Raw genomic sequence first — 22,069 nt, forward strand, 5'->3', positions numbered from 1 at the left:
AAAGCCTCCTTGATAGCGGCTCTCCAGACGTAACATTTTGTGTTACCGCTGGTTAATCTTTAAGCCGGAATGTATTCTTTATTCAATGATAATTATGAATTGTTTCATAGCTAATTCATTCTCATGATTGAAACCCCAAAACCACAAAAGGATAGAGGGAGAAAAGTCTCCCTCCTGCCCTCCTTCCTGGAGGCAGCCCGTGTTCTCCCGGCTCTTGTGTGCTTCCGAGAGAGTTTATTTGTATTCGAGAAAAAAAAAATATGTATTTATACTCCTATATTTCACCCATTTTAATACAAATGGTCACATACAATGTCCACGGTCTGCACCTTGCTTTTTCGTGATGTATCTTGGAGACAGTTCTTCATTCACTCAAGCTGAGTTTCTTTGTTCTTTTATATGGCTGCACGGTGGTCTGTTTAAAGAGCCCTGCCCTTATTTAACCGGTCTCCCTGGTTATGATGGATGGCAGGCTGTTTCCATTCTTCAGAGCTGTGTGTCTTGAACAAATTCTGTTCCCCCCTCAGCTCACCGCTGACACCTGTTTAAGGGGCAAATGGCGCCGTTCCCTTCGTCGAGCCTTCCTTACACGCCGCCTGTTACAGCTCCAGCCGATTTCCAGACACGCTCCCTGGAGACACGGGCCCTCCTCTGTACCCTTCCTTTCCCTCTCCCAGCAACCTCCAGGAGTCCACACTGAACCTCCATGTTCTACCCTCACCTCTCAGACACCCCTCTTTCCCTCCCCACCGCCACCTCCCGAGACCCAGGCTTCACTGTGTTGGGCTTGGACCATTGCAGTACCTCTCCCTCCCGCTGATGGAAACCGCATCAGGTCACTCTCCCCCCCTTCCGTGGGCGGATGCCCAGGAGATAAACCCCCAGCCCCCCTCACCTCCTGCCGTCGTCTCCCATGCGTTATCCCACAACCACACTCCGAGCTCTTTCCGGTCTCCGATTATAGGCACGTACTGTGCCTTCTGCCTACGACACCATACCCACGTCAGTACTTTCCTTCACCTTCCCGACTCCCTTGAAATCTCAGCTTCCAGGGCACTCTTCCCCAGAGAGGCCTGCTCTGAGGTCCCACCGACAAGCAGTCGTCCATGCAAGGTGGCCGGCACGGCACCCTGTTCATTTCCTCACCTCATCCGTCCCTGTACGTAATGATACATTTGCGGCGTGTGCGTTTGGTTAGGGTCTGGTCCCCCCGCTATCATGTGATCTGTCTGCGGGCAGGGATGTGTGTCTTGTTCACAACTTTGTCTCTTGTCCTTAGTGTGGGACCTCAGCAGTGTTTGTCAAATGAATGCACGGTTCTGAGCCCTCTGTCTTTGCCAGCCCTGCACTCAACATTGGACCCCCCAAGTTTCCTAAACCAGAGGGGTGTGCACCTTCCTGGTAATATGACCCGATGAGGAAAGGCTAACTCTGCCACAGAGGAAGCCTGGAGGGATGAGGACCATTCCACGGGTGAGGGAGAAGGGAAAGGGCTTTCAGGCAGAGGGTATAGCCTGAGCAAAGGTGCAGAGACATTAACGCTCACAGCCCGTCCGGGGAGAGGGTGTCTCCCAGCAGGGACACAGGTATGTGGTGAGAGGGGACAAGGCAAGCTAGGAAATTTCCCTGAAGTCCTGCCGTGGTGGGTCAAGGAGTTTGAATATTTTTGTTGTTTTTTATTTCTTTGCATCCTTAGCCCTTCTCTTGTGCTGGACAATACGGTGGGCGTGTAACGAAAAATCCCGGATGTAAACTGGTAACCCACGGTGTTACCTCTGTTTTACAAAAGGGGAGACCAATGGTCCCAGATTCCAAAGCGACTCGCCTTGCACCTGCTTACTCTCCTCGGTCGTATTTATTGGAAGCTCCTTGTATTTGTGAGGGGAACCCACGTTGCCGTAACAAAGAGACTTTCATTCCCCGCCCCCCCGCCCCCACCTCACCGCCCAAATCCGGTAACGTAAAGAACAAAGACCTTACATTTGGGTGAGTGGATCCTGTCACTCAGTCGTTTGGTGACTCAGGTTCTTCCCATCTCGTTTCTCCACCATTCCCTCGGGTGTTGTAAACATCTACGGGGTGAAGCTGGGTCTCAGCCATGTCCTGTTTGTAGACGGAAGGGAGGTGACAAGAGATCGAGGAGATCGAGGAGGAAACGTGCCTGCTGTCTTAGAGGCTCCGTCTCAGATGGAGCACGCACCACTTTTGCGACATAAAGTGCAAGGCAAGAACTCGGCCAACTGCAAAAAAGGCCAGGAAGTGTAGTCTAGCTGGGCGGCTGGGTGCCCACCTACAATCCCACTACTCGGGAGGAAGACGACAATGTGTCTGGTGGACGATTAGCCGAGGAACCTGCCATAGCAGACCCCAGGTCACCAGGAGCAGGTGGCTGGAGGCTTGGCTGGTGGGTGACGCCAGGTCCCTGTGCTCTCGTCACTCAGGGCATAGAGCCATGAGCTTTGCCCCTGCCTCCTGCCGGGGAGAGGACCTTGGGGTTCCCCTGGCTGTGTCTGCCCATTTCTCTGCACGGTGCTCTCAGTGGTCCGACCCGGCCTCAGCCCCTCTGCTATCTTTCATTCTTGGCTGGCGATGGCTCTGAGCCAGACCTAGACCTTGGCCTTGCTACTCAGTAAAGAGACGTGCTCGGCAAGTTAAGCATCAGGGTCCATAGTCTAATGGTTCGTTGGGACTATGTGACAGGAGAAACACTTTTAAACACTTAGAAGCAAATTCTGAAATACAGGCCATTAATTACAAATCATTATTATCCGGTGATTAACATGGGCCCCAGCTATGGACTGGAATGTTTGTGTCCCCCCGACCAAATTTATAAACTGCATCTTAAGGCCCGCGATGGTGGGATTAGGAGGTGGGGCCTTTGGGAGATGATTCGGTCGTTAGGGGGAGCCCTTGTGAATGAGATTAGTGCCCTTGTTATAAAGGAGGCAGGAAAGATCCCTGGCCCTTCCCCCACTGGTGGCTGAAGCTAGAAAGCACCGGTCCATGAACCAGAGGCAGGCAGGCCCTCACCAGACACTGGATCTGCTGGCGCCTCGAGCTTGGACCTCCAGAACTGAGAGAAATATATTTCTGTTATTTATAAGCCATTCAGGCTACGGGATACTGTCACAACAGCCCGAATGGGCTAAGACCAGTCCCCCAAAGACTTTCTTGCTAATATTGTAGTAGCCAAATAGGGGTCACTGTACGCACCCCAAAGTGATAAACTTGCGTTCGAAAGCTCTGTAATATAAGTCCAAATGGACTTTGATCGCCAATAGTATAAAACCTCATTAATATTAAAATTAGCAATAGCTAATATTTATTGAGCACTTACCGCGTCTGGCGCTCTGTAGCACCTTGTATAGCGTCGTCTCTCATTTACTCATTTCCACGCCTGAATGGAGCACTGTCATTAGCCCCGTTTTCAGACAAAGGTGCGGGGAGTTCGAGTGGTCACCTGACCAAGGCTGCGTAATCAGCACAGAGCAAAGCTAAGGTTTGATTGCAGCTCACCTCCAGAACCTTGGCTCCTAAGAAGCTGCTAGCCTAAGGATCACGGAAGTAACTTTCCCTGAAGAGCTACAAGGTGCTACCCGGCTTCTTGAACCTGGTGGCGCCCCTGGTCTGTCTCTCTCCCCATTTCAGCTGAAGAGATGGAGATATGGGAGGTCAAGTACACGCAGCTAGGGAGTTCTCTTGTTGGCCTCCCTCCCCTGCAGAGAACAGATGCTATGTGTGCCCTTGGTGGGGGGGTGGGGGGGTGGCCCTCCTACATGGGCGACCCTTGGGATGCTCCACATTGCTGGGAAGGGAAACCTTGGCTCCTCTCCCCCTGAGAAAAGCCAGCAGGCCCTGAGATGGCCAGCAAATCTCCCCTCCGGCTCCTCTCCACGTCCGCAACCACCTGCCTTGTCCTTCCCGTCTCCTCTTGTGGATGCAAGGGCTGAAGATTTCCTCCTCATCCTCTCCCTCCCACCCCTCCCCTTGCCCCTCCCACTCCAGCCTCTTCAAGCAGCCCCCCATCTTTCTGAAATGTTAGCAAACCAGGTAACGTCACCTTCTGCCTAGAACCCTCTCACGTGCCCAGTACCCTCGCAGTAAAGCCGCTGCTGGGCACCGGAGACTCTGCATGACCTGGCTTTGCCTCCGTTCCAGGCTGTTCCCATCTCCTCCTCTGTCACCCCCCTCCCCAGCCCCACGGGTGCTCCGCCGGCTGCAAATAAAAAGGGGGCGGGTGGAGCAAGGGCCTGCGAACAAATCAACTTGGAAAATTCTGTGTTCTCTATGCGTTCTTGGAAATCAGCCCGGTCTTCCCCAGATTTCTTTGATCGTGGCCGAAGGAATGTCCTGCACATCAGCTCCTTTGAGTCTGCTCCTGCGGCTGGATGGGCTCCCTTCCCTGCCCTGTACTTGCCCGCCTCCACACCTTTGCTCCTGCTCCCTTCGCCCACCACACCCCTGCCCAGAACACCCTCTCTGACCCCCCTCCCCCCAGGGAAACATTTCAAGGTCCAACTCAAAAGCCGTATTTCCCACAAACCTTCCTGATTTCACTCCACTTGCTTTCCTCAACCTGTAGCGTTAGCCTGGGCCTCTCCCTGACCTTGAATTGTAAAGCCAGCCAGGATGTAGGGTCACCTGTGGTCTGACTTTGACTCCTCCCTGAACTATGAGTTTTTTAAGGCAAGGGACTGACGCTTAGCGTCCTTTCGTATCTCATATGGGGCCTGGCACGTTACAGGTGCTCTGCAAACATTCCTTGAGCAAGAACTGAGAAAGGAGACGCAAGGTGTGAAGAGCAAAGACCCTGCCCAGCCCCAGCTCTGGTTCCCATGGCAACCACCAGGGAGGGACGCCAGGGAGGCTCTGGGGCCCCCGGGGTCGCCTGGCCTGACTCTGGGCATGGCGGACAGACCGAGAGGCTTCCCTGGCAGCTCAGGAGCAGGTGACGGGGACTCCAGTGCCGTCATGACAGGCTCTACGTGTCCAGTCTGGGCATCCTTGGAGAAACGTGTCATCTGTCATCTGCAGATTGGCAGCAACGGAAGGACCCAGGGTAAGACTGCCTCACTTATAGCAGGTTGTATCCATCCTTTCCTGAGTCCAGAAATTGCATAGATTTGGGCCAGGACCCAAAGGAACATATTCTGGGGGCCACGGGCATGTGCCAGAACCAGGTCCCAAGCCCTGGGGCTCGCGTGGCCAGGTGGGCAGTGGGAATGACAGAAGTAGGCAGGGCAGAGTTCGAGCTCCTCTGGGAGAGCCCAGCCCTGCCTGGAGGGGGCGCCCTGCTCAGTGCCAGCCTGTGAAACCAACAGAGAATAGGCACCCGGGAAAGCCAGACCTTCTGATTTGTATGTGAATCTCCTGATTTAAAAAAAAAAAAAAAACCTGCTTTGGGGCACCTGGGTGGCTCAGCTGGTTAGACGTCCAACATTGGCTCAGGTCATGATTTTGCGGTTCGTGAGTTCAAGCTTCACGTCCGGCTCTGTGCCGACAGCTCAGAGCCTGGAGCCTGCTTCGGATTCTGTGTCTCCCCCTCTCTCTGTCCCTCCCCTGCTCATGCTCTGACTCTCTCTCTCTCTCTCTCAAAAATAAATAAACATTAAAAATGTTTTTAAAAACATAAACATAGTATAATTATATACTATGTAAGAGTGTCCGACTTCGGCTCAGGTCATGATCTCGCGGTCTGTGGGTTCGAGCCCCGCGTCGGGCTCTGTGCTGACGGCCCGGAGCCTGGAGCCCGCTTCCGATTCTGTGTCTCCCTCTCTCTCTGCCCCTCCCCTGCCGCTCACAAATAAATACACATTTAAAACAGTTAAAACATTGGCTCAGAAACGCTAACATAGGTGAAAGCCGCGTATCAGTCCTGGGTTCAGCAAACGGTGCCGAATGTCAGCAGCACGTACCTGAGTTTTGTTCTAACGAGCACGTCAGAGTTGGGGCTCACGTTGGAAGTGGATGTCAGACGTGCACAGCAGCCACATATTCTACCCGAGGGGCTCTGAGCAGAGAGCCACGCGGCGGGTGCTGTGATGTGACACAAATATCTCGGTCCTGTGTCCACTCACACGTTGGTGTCAGCAGCCCGCCCTGCTGACCTGCCTGGCTCCAGCCCCTCCCCTGGCACGCTGCACCTGCCTGGCAGGGAAGGGTCGCGTTCTTTCTCTCAGAGCCCGGTGGCCCCACGGAAGCCTTTCCGCCCGCAGCCAATGGGTTGGGGACGCACGTATGTCCTAGCCCAGGCGTAGAGGTGTGCAGCTCTAAGTCAGGGGCCGTGGCACCCACTGCCCGAGTCCCTGCCCACCAAGACCCCCTCCCACACTCAGCCCCGCTCCCTGGAGAAGACACCTGTCACAGTCTTCTTCTCCAGCGGGCAGAGGTGGGGCCGAGAGAGGCCTGCTGCTATTAGGCATGACCCTTCACCAGGTGGTGTGGGGTGCGGAAGGGAGGCGACGTGGCTGCTGTGTGGTCCCCCTCTGTCATTTGTGTCCTCCTCTCCTGGTGGCAGGCACGGCTCCCAACCAACCTTGGAGCTGAGTGGACTGGGTGACGTGTCCCCTCCCCCTGACCACCCTGCCCTCGCCTCCATGCTTGGAGAGAGAGAGGGAGAGAGAGGGGAGAGACAGACAGACACAGAGACAGCGCCCGGGGTCATGGAAAATAGAGGGCCCTGACCCGGCCACTTACTAGCTGTATGAGCATGAGCCAAGCGTACAACATCTCTGTGCCTCAGTCGCCTTCTCTGCAAAATGAGGGGGGGGGGGGCCCGGGAGGGGGAGGGGAGCTCACATCTGTGGGCGCAGCAAGGCAGGCGTAGGGCAGGCCCCGTGAGCGCCCCCTCCTGCCCTTCCTGGTCCGATGCCCTTGCAGGGAGCGGTCCACAGGTCAGCACTCCAGGGAGGGGAGAGTGGGGGGGAGTGTGGAGAAGCCGGGTCTCCTCCCTGTCACCCCCCCCGTCTTTCCCTCCCCCCTCTCATTGCTCCCCAGGGCAACGGAATGTTCCCGTTTCTCAGAAGGGACATGGGCACAAGGAGCCCCCGTTGCTGACCTGCCCCTACAGGGCACACTCGGGTGGGCGGGTCTCCGGCAGGCCACCGCTCTCCCGTGCCATCAGCCGCCTCCTCCCCCCCCCCCATCCCTCCGTCTTCCCCACCTTTAGGCTCAGACTAGCTGTGTCCTCACCTGGTCGCCTTTACCCCGAACCTACCAAGGTCCAAGCTTCCACCTGCGACAATAAATACTCCCAGACGAATCGGCCCCGCTTCTGCCGGCGGGGTGTGCCGGACCCGTTCCGTGGCCTGTCTGAACCTCATTCATCTTTAAGCGGAGAATCATACCCCTCGCGGGGCTGGTACAGGTTGAAGCGAAATGCTTGTTCTTCACCCCCATACATGTTTCCTCTCCGTGCAAAGCCACTTCAGAGCCTCCAGACCTCACCGGGACATCAGACCTGCTTCCTCCTGCGGGGACGGTGGCCTCACTGGTGGTCCAGCCCTGGTAGCAGACTGTCCGGCCCTCAGGGAATAGTCTCGCCCTTCCCGCAGCTCTAGCCACTGTTACCAGGCCCAGGACGGACAGGATTTCATTGATTTTCTCACCCACACCCTACGCCCTCCCTGCCCTTTCTCTCCACGGGGAACCCACTGTGTCGCAGAGAGAGAGAGCGAGAGCGAGAGCGAGAGAGAGCACGCGCGTACCAGATGTTCAAGTCGTGTTCCCTTCTTACACATTCAGCCCGTTAGGGTGTTTGATCTCTGGCTTAACAAGTTCGGCCATCTTTCTTAAGAGAATAAAAGAGATTCAGACAGAGAAAGAGGGAAGGAGACAAAGAATGAGCGAGACAATGAGATACAATGAGCCAGACTCAAAGGAAGGTAGAGGAAGACAAAGCCAAAGCCGGAGCAGAGAGGGAGAGACGGACAGGCAAGACAGAACAGGGAACACCTTCTCTTGGAACCCCCCCTCTCGCCTCCCCTGGGGTTCTCGCCCCTGCTCAACCCTGCCTCCCCGGCCCCAGCCCCAGCCTCAGCCTCAAAGCCACCATATCAACTCTGAGTGATCACGCCCTCCCGTGGAGGTGACAGCCTCTCGCTCTGCGTGACAGGGCATCTGCTTAAGACTCAAGAGCCTCTGACAGGAGATGGGATGAGGAGCCCCCCGGGGTGCAGAGGGCCTGCTGGCAAGGGACAAATGGGCTGCCGGTGGGAAGCCCAGCACCCCCGCCTCCCGCACTCCTGGGTCTGAGCGGCCTTGCAGAGGCGCCCAGGGAGCCTCCGCTGAGGCCCTCGCTGAGCATTAACTCTGCATTTATTTCCTGCTCTGCCTCTCCCTTCCCCCCTTCCCCCCTTCCCCCCTTCCCGCTCCCCTCCTTTGTCTCTGGGTCTTCGATTTCCTATTTGAGAACAGTTCCAGCCCGTGCCCCTGCTGAAATCCCAGCCTCTGTAACCAGCGAAGGCTGTTTGGAGCCTGTGAGTCAGAGACCAGCGCTGGTTTTTATTAAAGGCAGAAAGAAAATAATCTGATTTTACAAAAGCAAAGCACCTCCTTATAAGCCAAGGCGGCCGTGAGACATCTAACCGCCTGTGATATTTTAAACCATGCATGCGTGCACAATAGCCCCCAACCCCTTCCCGGCCTCTGGTGGGAGCGTCAAACCTGCGTGGGTTTTATTATTATTATTATTTTTTTTTTTTTTTTTCTGGCTAAATGTTTTTAGGTCACTTCCATCCACCCCCACTGCGTGCTCCTATGCAGGAAACGCCATGAATTCCATTCCAGCCCCGGAACCTCCACAATTAATGGGATCACTGGAAATGCACCAGGAAGGATGCGGGGGGCGAGGGGTCTTTGTCTCCTTGGTCTCCGGGCGGAGAAGCTTCTCGCCAGATGAGAAGCGGAGCCCCTCCAGGCCCTGCGGCCCTTTGGCTGCAGACGCTGATCCCGGGTCCCCGGGGAGCCCACCTGGGGCGGGCAGCCCGGACCCTCTTTCTGCTCTGCCCCACCACCCTCTGGAGCTGTCTCTTTCTATAATTCTCTTCTCGGCCAGTCTATTAGCGTTCTCCGGCAGGCTCTGCCCAGTTCAGCCGCATCTCCTTGTCTAGTTTATATTAGAAGAGAAAGCTCTGGCGTGGTTTCCCCTCACCTGAGGAAAGAGATGCTTCTCTGTTTCAAGACACTCAGAGCCTTTGATGAAGCCCAAGAAAGACTTAAATTATAATGAAATTCAGTCTTTTAGAGATGAGATTGCCCAAGAGCGCTTCTAACTGCCTCGTGAAAAGGGCTTGGCCCTCCAGCAGTCAGCAGCTGGGCACCGGGGCCTGCCCTGCGTGCCCGCAGGCGGGTCTGCAGCTCGGCTCCTGCCTGTTTCCCCCCCCCCCCCCCGTACCCCCCACCCCTGCACGGGCTATTACAGTAGCCGGCCCAGCAGCAGCCTCCCGCCTGGTCTCCCTGATGCCCCTTCTCCTCCCTCCCCTGCTCCGACCACATCCCTCCTCCTCCGAGGCCTTCAGTGGATCCAAACCCCCAGCGCAAGCACCCCCTCCCGTCCTTCCCCAGCCTTCCCAAACCTTCCGGTGGGGGGAGGGGGTGGTGGACTGTACCATCTATCGGACCTCCGCACAACCGTGTCTGTAGCCCGGTAAAAAAAAAAAAACCCCACTTCTGGGGGGCGCCTGGGTGGCTCGGTGGGTTCAGAGTCCGACTTCGGCTCAGGTCATGATCTCACGGTTCGTGATATCGAGCCCCCGTGTCGGGCTCTGTACTGACAGCACGGAGCCTGCTTGGGATTCTCTCTCTCTCCCTCTCTCTGCCCCTCCCCATGCACTCTCTCTCTCTCTCTCTCTCAAAAACAAACCAATAAATAAACATTAAAGAATGGGTACTAAGTGCCAGGCTCCACACCAGGGGATAGACACGTAGCATAGGGACCAGAAGAAAAGGTCCCCCAGCACCGGGGAGCTCAAACTCATTCATTCGTTCCTCTTTACCGCCAAACACCCGGAAAAGTTGTCTCTGCGGGTGTCCCCAGGTTCCCTGCCCCCACTTTGTTTAATCACAAGCCAGCCACTTCCATCCCGTCCCTCCACTGAACCTCCCTCGCCTAAGACGCCGACACCTCCAAGACCCCACGGGTCCCTCTGCATGCATCCCACCTGACCCAGCTGCGGCATGGCCCGTAACTGGCCACGGCCTCCCTTTTAAATCACTCTTTGGTTTCTGCAGGCGCCACTTTCTGCTGGCTTTCTTGCCACCTCACCGGTCACTCCTGTCCCTCTCCTCTGTGGGTTCCCTCTTCGATCTTGTAATGTTGGCGTATCCTTGGTAAAGTCATTCTCGGGGCCTCTTCTCTGCAATCACTCCCATCAGGACCTCGTCTGCCCTTTGGATTTTAAACAGTGTCTCTAGGCTCACAACCCCCACCTTTGTATCTCCAGCTCAGACCTTGCTCCAAACCCCAGACTCAAATATCCAACTGCCCAGCCAGCATTTCCTCCTCCTCTTCCTCCTCCTCGCCACCCTTCTCCTCCTCCTCCCCCTCCCCCTCCTCCTCCTCCTCCTCCTTCTTCTTAAGATTTTATTTTTAGGTAATCTCTATACCCGGCCTGGGGCTCGAACTCACAACTCCGAGACCAAGAGTTGCAGGCTCTACCGACTGAGCCAGCCAGGCACCCCCTGCCCCGAGTCAGCATTGCTTCTTAATTGACGTCTGATGCCCAACTTGTCCAAAATGTGATTCCTAAGCTTTCCCATAATTCTGTCCGCCATGCAGCCTCCATCAACGTGGTCAGAAGCAAGTCTGCGCTTTGGGTTCCTCAGGCCAAAACACCCAGCTGTTGTACGGGGTTCCTCCCTTTTGCTCACATTTCACACCCATCAGAAATCTTGCTGACCCTGCCTTCGAAGCGCACCCAGAATTCCCACCAATGCTCCATTTCCACTGGCGCCGTGGCGGTCCAAGCCAGTATCCCCCGTCTGGATCTGGTAGCTTCCTCCTCGCTGGTCTGCGCCCAACAGGTGACGCGCCCCTGTTGTATTCACCTCTGCTGAAACCTTCCCATGGCTCCCATCTTGCTCAGAGCAAGAGCCTGCAGGAACCTTGCGGACCGGGGGGCCCCACCCCTGCCCGGACTCCCCTCCTCCCTCTCTTCCCCATGCTTGATTCTTTCCAGGCATGCTTCTTCTTCGGCCTCTTTAACTTGCTGGTCTTTCTCCCTGGGACACTTTTCGCGCTGATACCTACATGGCTTTTTCCGTCACCGCCTTCACGTCTGTGCTCAGATGTTACCTTCCCAGTGACGCCTCCCCTGAGCGTCCCGCTCAGAACCGCCCTGCCCGCTCCGCAGGCTCTGTCCTCTTCCCTCCCTTCTTCTGCCTTCGGCACAGCACTCGTCACCGTCTAACGTGCTACCTAGTTATTTGCTCTCGTCACCGTCTAACGTCTTCATTTGCCTTCACTAGAATGTGGGTCAGGGGAGTGGGTTGAATTGCGTCCCCCCAAAAAGACACGTCCGAGTCCTGAGCCGCGGTGGCTGTGTTTTCGCCTTACCTGGACTTAGTCTTTGCAGATAAAATTAAGTCAGGGATCTGGAGATAAGAGCATCCTGGATTTAGGGTAGACCCCCCCAAATCCAATGGCTGTTGCCTTATAAGAGAAGACAGGGAGAGACTTGAGACACAGAGACACGGGGAAGATGGCACGTGAAGATGCGGACAGACAGCGGATGATGCGGACACGAACCAAGGATCGCCAGGAGCTGCGAGAAGCAAGCAAGAGTCTCCTCCAGAGCCTCCCGAGGTAGCGAAGCCCTATCCACGCCTTGAATTTGGACTGCTGGCCTCCGATCTGGGAGATAACACCTTTCTCTTGCTCTAAGCTGCCAAGGTGGTGGTGTTGCCTCAGTCCTAGGAAACCAAGGCAGGAGGATCTTGGTTCTGTTTTCCCCTGCGGCCCAAGCTCCAGCATGCCGCCAGGCAGTGTGGTCACGCAGCACGCGACTGGACGAGTGTCCTTCCCCACAACACGGTGCCCGTGCTGTCAGGGAACAAAGGGGGACAGGCATGGTCTGCCCCCACCCTCAGCTCTGGGAGCAGCACAGAGCCAAGAGCCTTGGGGACCCTGAGCAGCTGGCACGTGTACACCCCAGCCCCACTCCCTCATTTGCAAAATGAAAGGAAAAGTTCTGCATCCTGTGGAGGTCCTGGTCGAGGGGATCAGATGGTACGCTGAGTCCGTGCCCCCCCCCCCATCGCACACTGTCCTCCTCTCCGAACACCGGGAAGCCCCCATGCTTGTCTGCCTCGGAGAGCCACTCTTCATGGTTTTTTATTCAACAGCCCTTAACGATATGGGAAGTATCCGTGCTGTATCGTTAAGTGGGAAAAGGCTGGTTACAAAATTGCATGTGCATTAGCTCTGCTTGCAAAAAGTGGGCATGAAAGCACCGCCTGTGACCAGAGGGAAACTCTAACTCAAGTGCCCAGAGCCCAGAATCCGAATCGTTCTTTGCGTTCCCATTGGGTGTTGCTCAGAGCCCATCCAGCGTGGGCAGCGGGGAGGCCCCTCTTGCCTGCCTTCGCCCCCTCCTTCTCATCTCCCATCCTGCCCTCAGTTTCCGGAGTTTTCTTGTATTTCCTTCTGTAATGCTTTGTGAGTTTCTCCATAAAAGCCAGGCACCTCTTTTGCTCGGTTTATTACGAGGTACCTTTCAGGGTTGTCTTGCGGTTTTGAAAGGAGTCTTTTTTCCCCTGTACAGTTTTTATTTGTTTGAGTGGCGCCTCGTTCCGGACACACCTTCTATGTTGGCGCCTCCTTGGAGCAGTCCCTGACTCCCCTTCCCGGCACCCTGAGTGTCCCCTTTACGCCTCTCCCAGGTTTTTATTTTTCTTTGCTTAATTTCTTTATTTGTGTGCATTTCGCTAATGCAAATTATCCATTCATGGCTGTCTTCTCTCCAGGACTGTGAGGTTTAAGAGAGGAGGGTAAGGGTCTGTCTTTTTTTTTTTTTTTTAAGTTTATTTATTTATTTTGAGAGAGAGAGAGAGAGAGCCGCATGAGTGGGGGAGGGACAGAGAGACAAAGGGAGAAAGAGAGAATCCCAAGCAGGCTTTGCGCTGTGCTGCTGTCAGCACAGAGCTCAACATGGGGCTCGATCTCATGAACTGTGAGATCATGACCTGAGCCGAAATCACAAGTCAGATGCTTAACTGACTAAGCCACCCAGGCGCCCCAGGGTCTGTCTCAATCCCAAGTACAATGCCAGGATTTAGTGTAGAGCCTGGCACCCAGTGGGTGTGCAGGAGGCTGTGGAATGAGTCTCAGGTACACACCCAGGGGTGTAGGTAGGTGTGCGTGTAATCCAGGCTCGGCTGCTCCTGCTTGTAGGGATCTGGGTTCATCACTTCACTGTTTTGTGCTTTAGCTTCTCCAGTGACAAAGGGCGTGGCTTCTGGGTGCCCTTACAATGCTAACACCCTTTGGTTCCATGAAGAGAGGGCGAGAAAGGGTCAGAAGCAAGTTGCTTCCCGCAAGGCAGGCTCCCACATGTAAGCAAAAACTGACAGAGGGTTTCCAAGTCGACAGCTGGCAGCTAAGCCATGATAAAGAACACGTGGAACCTGTCTGTCTGTCTATCCATTTATCTATATAATGGAATATTCCTCAGCCATAAAAAAGAATGAGTTCTGGCCATTGGCAACAACACGGGCGGACCTAGAAGGTATAATTTTTTTTTAATTTTTTTTAATGTTTATTTATTTTTGAAGGAGAGAGAGACAGCGTGTAAGTGGGGGAGGGGCAGAGAGAGAGGGAGACACAGAATGCGAAGCAGGCTCCAGGCTCCGAGCTGTCAGCACAGAGCCCGACGCGGGGCTCGAACCCACAGACCGCGAGATCGTGACCTGAGCCGAAGTCGGACGCTCAACCGACTGAGCCACCCAGACGCCCCTAGAAGGCATAATCTCAAGTGAAATAAGTCAGACAGACAAAGACAAATACCATATGATTTCACTCGTATGGGGAATTTAAGAAACAAAACGAACACACAAAGAAAAAAAAAGAAACAAAACAACAGACTCTTAACAGAGAACAAACTGGTAGTTGCCAAAGGAGAGGTGGATGGGGACATGGGTGAAATAGATGAAGGGGATCAATGACCTTGATGAGCCCTGAGAAGTGTATACAATTGTTGACTCCTACTGTGCATCTGAAACTAATGCAACACGATGTTAAATATACTTCCAAAAAAAAAGATTTACCACGTCTTTTTCTCTGACTGACCGACTTCAGATGCCCTCACACCTTCTGGGGTAGAGCCCTCCACTGGGAATGGAGATTCCTGGCCAACACCCAAGGGGAGGTTCAGCATTCCACAACAGCTGAGCAGCTCTTCCCCAGGAAGGGTACCAGGGAAAAATAATGGCGACTGCATCATCGACGCTGGACTTGGTCTTTGGCCGAACCGTCTTCTCATCTTTTCTATCTGGGGCTCTACCCTCCAGCCTCCAAGTCCCCCACCCCATTAAGAGGAGTTTTGAACTGATTACTAAGAATGAATAGCAACACAACTGAGACCTAGATACTGAGCTTGTATTACAGCGAACGCTCTTACTCATTCTAGAAGACTGTAGATTCTTGGGCAATTTCTATATAGCAATGCAAATGAAGTCAGTTTTACTTCTTTTGAATTCTTACATGATTTACTCATTTCTTCCTTCCTCATTGTGTTGATTAGGTCTTCAGTTCAATGTGGAGCAGTGTCAACGATAGAGGGTATCCGACCTCACTCCTGACGTAAAGGAACTAGGCCTAACGCCTCATCCTTGAGTGAAATATTTGCTTAAATTTCTTCATAGGTACACTTCATCACCCTTATTTCACCAAGAGTTTCTGTTGTTGTTTTTTTTTTAAAGCTTTTTTTTTTTTTTTTTTTAATTTTTTTTTCCACGTTTTTATTTTATTTTTGGGACAGAGAGAGACAGAGCATGAACGGGGGAGGGGCAGAGAGAGAGAGGGAGACACAGAATCGGAAACAGGCTCCAGGCTCCGAGCCGTCAGCCCAGAGCCTGACGCGGGGCTCGAACTCACGGACCGCGAGATCGTGACCTGGCTGAAGTCGGACGCTTAACCGACTGCGCCACCCAGGCGCCCCAAGAGTTTCTGTTTTAATCACGAATATGTGTTCCATGATATTAAGTCTCTTTTCTGCATGTTTTGAGATGACGCTCTGATCTTTCTCCGTTCGTCTGTTCGTGTGCCGTGTCGTAGAATAAATTTTCCAATATCGAGCTAACCCTACATTCCTGGGTTAAACTTTACTTGATCATGATGTACTTTAAAATATGAATTGCTGAATTCCATCAGCTAATATTTTATTCAGAATTTCCTGTCCCATTTCGTAAGTGAGCTTGGTCTGTAATTTCTTTTTCTTGTACTGGAGCTATTTTGGGGATCCTATGACAAGGTACTTTGAACATCAGGTAGCACTGGAAAATTTTAGATATTTAACAATCCGCACAGAAGGCCTCTCGTCTGGCTCAGGGAGGAGATACACCTGTGCAAGTGGGTCGGCCTGCCCACACAGGACAGTAGGAGAGGCTCCTGGCGGGCGCGATTCAGGATTCATCCATGATTTTGAAGGCTCTTGGTTCTCAAGAGTCCCATTTAAGACACAAGGAGCCCTGAGAGTGGATCACAAGCTGATTTCAGGATTAGCTGCCAACCCATGAGACGGGCAGAGAAGGGCTGTTCCACCTGTCTGACCAGTACCGGGACCATTCCTGCTGGGGAGATATCACATTAGATTGCCGTATCCTTGGCGACCAAAGGAGTACATGTCTATGTTCTTCACCAGCATATGGAGTAAGGTTGGGGGCAGGGGGGCAATGGTTGAACTCTTTGAACCAACAGGTCTTCTTCTAGCCAAGTTGTTCTAACATAAGGTCAATAAGAAATATCATTTTATCCCTAGAAGGCGTTTTGGGGGAGTCCAGAATCCTGGCATAGTCCCAGCTTTGTCCCCAAGCAACAGTTTGCGTGCCCCCTGGAAATGGGATGGGATCCTCTTCTGAGGCCCCCAAGAATGTTGAGGTGGTAGAAAGAGCCTTGGTGTCTGGAGTGGGAGACTGGGATCAAGTCCTGATTCCACTTGCTCTCCGTGACTCTGAGTTCTCGACCCCATGTGTGAGACACGGATGATTACACTCCACCTTCTAGGATTGTGATACCGATTAAATATGACAAAAAGCGCCGAGGGTCGGTCTGGTACGCAGTCGCTGCTCAGTCCATTCCCTCAGTTTCCCGGGAGGCTGAGGGCAATTACACAGCGTAAAAGGAGTCACAGGGGCAGAGCTGTGTCCTGCTGCCTCAAGTGGAGCACTGAGCTCCCCAGTGCAGACTTGAAGTCCCAGCAGATTCAGACCAGGGCCATCTGGGAGGAGAGCCCGCCTGGCCCTGGGCATGGCTCTGTGACGGGGAGGACAGGGACTGCGTGACCAGCTGCTGAGTGCCACGAGCGCCTCAGAGAACAGCTTGGCTTGTAAACTGTCAGGAGCCAGAGCAGGAGCAGACCTAGGTGTTGGGGAGGGACGACTCCAATAGGATTTCCCATCGGGAGTGCGGCGGGTAGCAGACTCTGACGCCTTGGGGGTGAGTTCAGAGCAGGGTTCCCTGCGATCGCTCCACCTGCTGCCCTTCCCACGGAGCATCCATTCTGGTGTCCAACCCCCCCCATCCTCTCCCTTCCTCTCCTCCCCCCACCCTCCACTCATCTGTGTGTGCATTAGATTGTCCCCCCACTCATTCCCTCGTCACGCCGCCATCCGTCTGCCCATCCGGCCAGCTGTCTGCACGTCCAGCCATCCTTCCACACGTCTGTTGACTTGTCTCTCAATAGGTACGGTGATAATAATAAAAATTACAGTGGCTGATGTTTCTTCAGGCCTCCTTCGTGTCAGCCACGGTTTTAAGTGTTTCCCAGGTATACCTTAGCCCTGGCAACAAGCTAAAAGGGAATTTCTAGTATTATTTCCATTTTAAAGGTAATAAAACTGGGGCGCCTGGGTGGCGCAGTCGGTTAAGCGTCCGACTTCAGCCAGGTCACGATCTCGCGGTCCGTGAGTTCGAGCCCCGCGTCGGGCTCTGGGCGGATGGCTCGGAGCCTGGAGCCTGTTTCCGATTCTGTGTCTCCCTCTCTCTCTGCCCCTCCCCCGTTCATGCTCTGTCTCTCTCTGTCCCCAAAATAAATAAAAACGTTGAAAAAAAAATTAAAAAAAAATAAGTAAATAAAGGTAATAAAACTAAGGCTCGAAGAGAATGATTCGTTTGCCCACCGTCACACAGCCAGAAGACAACGGGATACTAGAGCTTAGGTGGGACCCAAGGCATCTGGCCCCAGAGCCCTCGCTGCTAACCACAGTGCTAAATGGCCTTCCAGATAGCACCCAACACCATCCAGCCAGCCTCCCATCTGTCTTTTTAGCCATCCTTCCACCCATTGACCTCCCAGCCCCAACCTCTTTATATGCCCCCACTTATCCTCTCCGCTCTTACCCACCTTCATTCACAACCAGTCTTTCCATTTCCTCATCTGCTCTGCCGTATACCCACAAATCCACCCGTCCACTCACCAACTTTTTTTTTTTGCACTACCTACCCGCCCGTCCACCCAACAGCCCTTTACTAAGTCCCTTCTCTGCTAGCGATGATGTCTAGAGATGCTTAGTCTCCGACATCAAAGGGCTCAGTTACTCTTTGGGGAGGCACACTGAGATAAAACAGTGGGGTAACCCAATGGGATACGTGCCAAGGGAGAAGGAAGCCCAGGAAGCTAAGGTGCACAGGGAAAAGGGCCCTGCCTGGAAAAATCCAGGAAGAATCCCCGCGGATCTGGAGACTGATTTGGATGGGTCACAATGATCCGGGTGGGAGAGATGAGAAATGGCCTTCCAGGCAGAAGGCTCCTTCTTTGCAAAGGACGATAGTCACCTGGTAGACGGTTCCAGTAGATCGCAGGAGGCAGCGCTTGCCCAGCCCTGGGCAGCCCCCTCTGAGTTCGTCAGTGGGATGAGGACAGGTCTAGTCAGGGGCCGGCCACAGTAGGGCTGTGGGCCAACATCCGAGCTGAGACTCGGGGCAGCTCTCTGGAAGAGAAATCCCAAGTCCAGGGTTCCTTTAAGACCCACTTGCTGTCCGGCTTCCCCCAGAGCCATCCCGCGTTTGCTATTCTGCGCACTTTCTGTGTATTTGCAAGTTCTGATTGAACAAACACTAGCTGGGGCACAGTGAACCCAAATAATTGTGTGCCTGTCAACGGTACATGTTAATTGGAGAGTTGTAGAGTCCGCGGGACGGGTCACAAGGGAGCAGCCAATTACTCCGTGTACCTATTTGAAAGGCTCCCGCTCCGGGAATCCTGACTGGCATTAGAACACTCGCATTGGTCCGTGCTATTGATTTTCCTCCCGCCTCAGTTGATGGGCTCGTTAATTGACAATTACCTTTTTCCCTGTGTTGGGAGAATTGACCACAGGGACCTGAAGTGTTCAGTTTCATTGGAGCTGATCTGAGCCTGTACCTGTTTAACCTGTAACGAGTCCCAACAGCCAACTCTGGGGATCTGGGGCCTCCCAGGAGGAAACAAGGATGTTGGGCGGGGGTGAACCTGGGTCCTAATGGGAGCAGACTCTGACGTCGAGCCTGCTGGGGCCTGGACAACAAGGGCTCACGGAGCGAGGGTGGACCTGGGTGAGACTGGGCCGAGCCTGGGGCTAATATGCAAAGCTCCCAATGGGACCGATTCACATCTGGCTCCAGTGGGCAGTGAAGGAAGGAACGACTGTTTGCTGAGCAACTACTATGTTCCAGGCACTTTTTTTCTAATCGGAGCCCCCCCACCCCGCATCAACTTTTAATACTACAGATATGCTATACATCTGTTTATATATTGTATGAGTGCTTTATACATTAAAAAGTAAGATTTTTTTGTAACCCCCCCCCGGAAGCAATTGTTGCGCCCTGAGTGGGGGGGACATTGTCTCCCTGAAAATGTATGGTATAGAGAAACTAAAGCAGGAGCCCTTGGTAGGGGTGGGGTCCCACTACTCCAGATACTTTGGGTCTGGATAATGAACCATGATCAAGGGTGAAGTCTTAGGCACTAAACTTGGGTTCACATCTCTGCTCTGCCACTTACCGTTTGACTTAACTTCTCTGAATCTCAGTCTTTTTATCTGTTAAATGGAGCAATAGGACTTCTCCGACATCGGGTGGTAATAATTCAATGAGGCAATGAATGCACATGAAGCACTTAGCACATAGTAAGTTCTCAACAAATTGTAGCGTCTGTTGTAGCCATTACTTCCAGAACCCCGCTGGCTAGGGGGACAGAAGTTCCCGGCGTGTCCTTTGCTCGTCAGGGGCACGGACCATGTCTTACTGGTCACAGTGACCCCAGCCCTGGCCCTTCCTCCCGTGTGGACTGTCAAACAGGTTCTCTCTGGCTCTGAGCAGGCCGAGCCGCAGGAACCGGGTCAGGGACACAACAGCCGCGGCCGATCAGCACCTGGGGGCCACGTGTTCCTCTGGGAACACCATGTCCCGCCACCAAGAGGAAATTGCTGTTTTAGCCTCTGCAGATGTCTGAGCGACTTCAGAGACTTCCTTAAACTCCTGCCTCTCTTAAGTGGCCCTGCCAGCCCCTGCCCGAGGCTGACCCGAGGTGCCCAGGTCTGACGTGTTTTGCTTGGATGAGGGAAAACCTCCCAGACCGGCCTGGAGGTCAGAGTCACTGGCGGGGCATCAGGAGCTGACCTTCCTAGCGGGCCACGCCCCTCAGGCCAGGCCAGGCCCACATCTTACAAAACCTTCCCCTTGCAAAACCTTCCCCGGGGTTTTGCCTCTGGGAGGTAGCACGGTGGGTCTTGCCCGTTTTTTTGTTTTGTTTTTTTTTGTTTTTTTTTGTTTTTTTTTTAAGGGCTAAGGATTTTAAATTCAAATTCAGCGAAGAGGCACCGCCCCCCACCACTCGCGCTGGCGGCTCCGAGGCTCTCCAGTCTCTTCTAAGTTTGTGAGTTTCGTGTTTCCCCACGGCCTGCACGGAAACCCACCTTATCACACGCCGATCCGCCAGGCACGAGCCCCGGACTTCGCTTGGTCTGGTGCGCTGGTTTCCAATTATTTTTGAGCTGTCTATCCCTTTCTCCAAAGGAAAACTATGCAGAAGCCCAAGTGATATGGCAGAGGAACAAGTACCTGCAACAGGGAACAGGAACAGAAGTTAGCCCACGAGTGAATGTCCCCGATCTCTTCCCCTCCCACGCTCCTTGCCTTCTAGACAGCCCTGCAGGTGCTCTGCTCTGGGCCGGCCTTCCCTGTAGCTGGTGAGAGAGAGAGACAGAAAAGCAGAAAAAGCCCGAAACCTGGTCGCTCTCCTCCCTCCCCGCCCCCCCCAATCCGGAAGCCCCAGGGCACAAAGGGGAATTTACCAGTTGGTGGTGAGAGGGGTTCAGACCCCAGCCCAGCACTCGCTAGCTGGGTGACCAGGGACAACTGTCTTCACCTCTCTGAGCCTCCTCCGCTTAGTCATCTAGAAAACAAGGAAGAGAACCACGGCCGCCCGCCTCTCGGCTTTGCCAGGAGAACAGGATGAATTTGTGAACATAAAAACAAACCCTGAAGGGCTGTCCCAAGAATTGGAAAAACACCTCGAGGAGTTTTGTGTCTTTTTTTTTTTTTTTTTAAGGTTACAAATAGCAGAAGCAGCCCCTCCATGAACTGCTAAGGAAGGCAAGCCGGAAAATCCAAATGACTTACGTTTTACTTGGCGGTGGGGCGGGAGGTGGGGGGGGGGGGGAGCACTAGTGTCCGCCCCCACCCCCAGCCCCCCCTCCATGGAGCAGACCTTGCTCTGTGCTCTCCTCTGAACATTTAGTTCTCTGGGCCTAAAATCACTGAGTTTTCAAACTGTTCCTGTTCTGGTTTGCTCTGTGAAAGCTGTTTCTGCAGAAGAGCGGTTTCAGCCCCTGGGTCTGCAGCACGGAAGCCCCTCAGAAGCTTTGGTGGGGGTCGGGACGGGATGGGGGGAGGGCACACAACTACCACCAGCACCAGGTTTCGGTATTGCCCGAGGGCATCCTCCCCTGGAGGCCCTTCCGTGACACCAGCCTTCCCGGGGGAGGTGACAGTGGGGAGGCAAAGGGCCCTCATTGTGCTGAGGGGGAGGGATTGACGTCCCCCTGGCAAGGGTCCTGGGAGACCCGTATGAGGCCTGGCTTTGTTCTCATGCCATCACCGTGAAGGAGGCTGGGAGAAGGGCCCTGCGGGGTAACCCTGGAGCCCCCGCACTGCCTAGGAACCAGCAGAACGACGCCAGCGGGGCCAGACGGAAGCACTTTGTTTTTGCGATTTGGAAGGGAGGATCCCAACAGGAAACCAGTGACTGTAGGAGTCTCCTGTTGCCAGGGCCTGTGCGAGGCTCCTTCAATGGCAGCTCACTGTATCCTCGAATGACTCTGTAAGGCCGTTACAACGGCCCCCTTCTCCAGATGGGGCGGCTGAGGCTCAGAGGAGTTAAGTGAGCCACCTAAGACCTTCCCCCACCCAGTTAACGACCGTGGTGGAGGCAGGATGGTCAGCAGCATAGAGTGAGCTGGTGGGGAGAGGGCAGAGGGAAGGAGACTTCCCAGGAGCTGTGCAGGCCTCAGAATTCATGTGGCCCCCCGGGTCAAGGTGATGTGCGCCAGTTGGCTGATCTGTCTGGCGGGGGGCACCATCCATCCAGCCGACCCTGGCTTACCGGGCACATGCTGGGGGGATGGCTTGGCGAAGACCGAGATGAATAAGACTGGACCTGATCTTCAAGCCCAGCACGGTCTGCACGCCCAAGCAGGCCACGGGCATAAGCGTAAGGCAGAGTGACCACTGTCATTATAGAGGGGTGCGTGGGAAGGGCTGTGGGCCGGAGGACGGTCACCAGCGGGATCAGAGGAGGCCACTGGAGCCCGGCCATGAGAAAGAAGGGGAGAAGGAGTGCTGCTTTGCTCTAGCAGAGCTCCAGCCCACGGGATC

The 22,069-nt window shown here is 54.2% G+C and overlaps 1 long non-coding RNA gene across 5 annotated transcripts in view; it reads right to left on the reverse strand.

Annotated features, from left to right (window-relative positions):
* Window positions 1-901: 901 nt before the first annotated feature.
* The window catches only part of LOC115524897, a 28,431-nt gene continuing 7,263 nt past the window's right edge, over window positions 902-22,069 (reverse strand). For 3 of the 5 annotated variants that reach the window (XR_003972255.1, XR_003972257.1, XR_003972256.1), the window contains 4 exons: window positions 20,488-20,588; window positions 20,110-20,254; window positions 17,990-18,144; window positions 15,616-16,468 (listed from right to left, as the gene is read on the reverse strand). This is a non-coding gene — a long non-coding RNA (uncharacterized LOC115524897). Of the gene's footprint in view, window positions 1,158-1,980; window positions 2,104-15,615; window positions 16,469-17,989; window positions 18,145-20,109; window positions 20,255-20,487; window positions 20,589-22,069 lie in introns of those variants that run through there. The other 2 variants (XR_003972259.1, XR_003972258.1) reach the window with 2 other exon arrangements.

The sequence above is a fragment of the Lynx canadensis genome, chromosome D1 (genome assembly GCF_007474595.2).
Source record: "Lynx canadensis isolate LIC74 chromosome D1, mLynCan4.pri.v2, whole genome shotgun sequence".
Lineage (NCBI taxonomy): Eukaryota > Metazoa > Chordata > Mammalia > Carnivora > Felidae > Lynx > Lynx canadensis.